This window comes from Nycticebus coucang, chromosome 18, assembly GCF_027406575.1.
Source record: "Nycticebus coucang isolate mNycCou1 chromosome 18, mNycCou1.pri, whole genome shotgun sequence".
Lineage (NCBI taxonomy): Eukaryota > Metazoa > Chordata > Mammalia > Primates > Lorisidae > Nycticebus > Nycticebus coucang.
This window is the reverse complement of record NC_069797.1, coordinates 26,740,162-26,743,433: the sequence shown is the minus strand read 5'-3', so window position 1 is coordinate 26,743,433 and position 3,272 is coordinate 26,740,162. Positions and strand designations below refer to the sequence as shown.

The following is a 3,272-nucleotide window of genomic DNA, read 5'->3' as shown; positions in this document are numbered from 1 at the left end:
TTTTCTAATTTGCTGAGCATTTTGGTCATGACTGATTACTTAATTTTATCAAGTGTCTTTTCTACCTCCATTGAGATAATTAGATTTTCTCCTTTATTTTGGTAATATGGTAGATTGATTAATTTTCTAAAACACACTAATTCCCAGAAAAAAACCCAAATTGGTCACCAAATTCCGGTTCTGTTAGTTATTCTTGTGTTACAACCATCCCACTGTCTCTGGCCTACAGACATGGACACCATGAAAGTTTTCAAGGATAATCGTAAAGTCTTGATGTGCTGACTGTAGGGTGCTTTGCTCAGGCTCTCCTAGGCTGGGGGTTAGGGTTAAAGGGGAGTGGAGAATATACACACAAGTTCTTATAATATTTCCATTTCTCCTTGGTCTCCTTTGGTCACAGAATACCAGAGGAGTTCTAATAATTTGAACTCATTTACAGGGGCCACCATTGAATCCATCTCTCAATCAGAAGGTCTAACTGACTATTTCTGCTTCTCTGGAGCACTTGAGCTAATAAATCCCAGATTCTGGGCAAGTACACCCATGTAAATAAATTTGTAGTGATGGCCTTATGTTTTATCCCTCTTCATTTTACAACTTTTATAATCTTCTCTTCTTTAGCCTTGTGACTCTCAGGAGAGTGGCTACAAGCTCTAGCCCTGCCTGGCTACAGCTATGAGGGATTAAGTCAGGGACGTTTACAATGTGCCTTTCATGAGGAACTCCTTTATTGTGGGTGAAAGGAACAACGCCTACTTATCTAACCTGTAATCAGTATGTCTTTCACAGAAAACTTATTTATATTCACAGAGGCTCTTGTAACTCTGCCTTGTGTTAAGTTTATTCCTGTTAAGAAAACCACTCTCCCCAAATATGCAAGCATAACTTTTACACTTTTTCCTTCCAACACTTGTTGATTGACTTTGCAGAAATAAAGTTTGAAAATAAAAAAAGAAAAGAAAAAAGATAACTAACCTCTCCAGAAGAGTCTTATCCAGGATAAAAGTTAGGGCAGAGCTCTCCCCGGTCCTGTCCACGAGTCGTGCCCAGAGGTCTGGGGCCCGGGCTCCACCAAAATCTTCCCTCAACCGGCAGCCGAGCCGCCGCCACCAGCTCTCGGGCTGGGGTTGCTGCGGATGGACCCCCGGGTGGGCTCCGACGCCAGCCGGGAGCGCATTCCAGGCCGCGAGGGAAGCGGCTGGCGGGGGAGGTGGGGGAGGGAGGCCGCCCTGAGGAGGCAGAGCCGCCCCGCGGTCCCCTGCGCTCCTCCTTGCTCGCTGCAGCACGCCCCTGCGGGTGGCCTTTCCTTTCTGCGGGTCGGCTTCTGCCCCTCGCCCCTCGTAGCCGCTACCTGAGGAAACGGAAGAAGGCGCAGGCCATGGAGGGGAACCGGGATGAGACAGAGAAATGTGTCCAGATCGCTCCGGGAGGCTCCGAACGCCGGCACCGCGAGAAGGCCCAGCGCTTCCTGCCGAGAAGCTCCGCCCACTGCCCTCCGCCGCGCACTGTTGGAAATAATTATGAAAAATGGAAGCACAGCTGGAAATAGCGCTCCTTGCGGAACGTCAGGAAGTGGTGATCAAAGCAAGCCTACTTGCACAAAGGACAGCACATCTGGTAGTGGTGAAGGTGGAAAAGGCTATACCAAAGACCAAATAGATAGAGCTCTCAGCATAAACAAATGTAAAAATTACTATGAAGTACTTGGGGTTATGAAGATGCTGGTGATGAAGATTTAAAAAAAGCTTATAGAAAGCTTGCTTTGAAGTTTCATCCAGACAAAAACCATGCACCTGGAGCAACAGATGCTTTTAAAAAGATTGGAAACTCTTATGCTCTTTTAAGCAATCCAGAAAAATGAAAATACGACCTCACAGGCAATGACTAACAAGCTTAGAATCACCCAAACAATGGGAAATTTAATTTCCATAGAGGTTGTCAAGCTGATAGAACTCCAGAAGACTTGTTTAATATATTTTTTGGTGGTGTATTTCCTTCAGGTAGTGTACATTCATTATCAAATGGACGAGCTGTTTACAGCCATTAACAACATCAACATCAACATAGTGCCCATGAAAAAGAGGAAGAAAGAAGAGACGGAGGTTTTTCTGTGTTTATCCAGCTGATGCCCATTATATCCCAGATCTGGATCAGGGCAAACCATTAAAATGCAGACAGAAAATTGGGGTATTGTTCACTATGTCAAAAAGGACTTTAAAAATGAATATAAAGGAATGTTATTACAGAAGGTACACCATGGGATATTATGCAGCCTTAAAGAAAGATGGAGACTTTACCTCTTTCATGTTTACATGGATGGAGCTGGAATACATTCTTCTTAGCCAAGTGTCTCAAAAATGGAACAAAAACTATCCAATTGCACAAGTATCCATGTACTCATCCCTACTGAAAGCTATAATCCAATTATAGCCTAAGAATATGGGGAAAGGGGAAAGGGGAAAAGGGAAAGGAAGGGGAGGGAAGGGTGGGGAATGGGTGGAGGGAGTGTAATTGGTGGGACCACACTTACAGTGCATCTTATAAGGTACGTGTGAAACTTACTAAATGTAGAATATAAATGTGTTTACACAATAATTAAGAAAATGCCAGGAAGGCTATGTTAACCAGTGTGATGAAAATATTTAAATTGTATATAAAACCAGCACATGGTACCCCATGATTTCATTAATGTACCCAGCTATGATTTAATAATGATACTAAAAAACTATTGATAAATTTCTTTTTAATTAGGGGAATAGGTAGCAATGGAGACATGACATAGAAGTAAAGAACATGGCAAATAAATTTAAAGAACAAAAATAAAATTGTTAAGATAAAAAAAAACAAGGTAGAAAACAGTGTAGTAGAAGATTATGTGACTAATATTTGAAATAATTGCTGGAAAGAAAGACAACAAAAAACAAGATACAAAGTATGCAGCAAAAGTATACCGTGGTGATCTTCTCCGAAGGAAGGCTGATGCCTTGAGCATGGACAACTGTAAGGAATTAGAGCGGCTAACCAGTCTTTATAAAGGAGAATGAACTAGAATTTTTATGTATACCTTTTTTGTTTTTTCTGTAAATTTTGTATCATCATGAGAGATGAAGAAACAGATTTGATATTAAAAACAAATCTGAGCTGTTGGTTCCCAAATCTTGGACTATTTATGACCCACTGGGTCCTTTAAATAGTAAGAATTGAAAACTAAAACTAATATTTTAGTTATGCTTCTGCAATTATTTTCATTTTCCAAGCTTATATGATTTCTA

General features: G+C 41.4%; 1 pseudogene; it reads left to right on the top strand.

The window, feature by feature from the left end:
• The first annotated feature begins 581 nt into the window (after window positions 1-581).
• LOC128571056 (dnaJ homolog subfamily B member 14-like) lies at window positions 582-3,044 on the top strand (annotated as a pseudogene).
• Window positions 3,045-3,272: the final 228 nt, after the last annotated feature.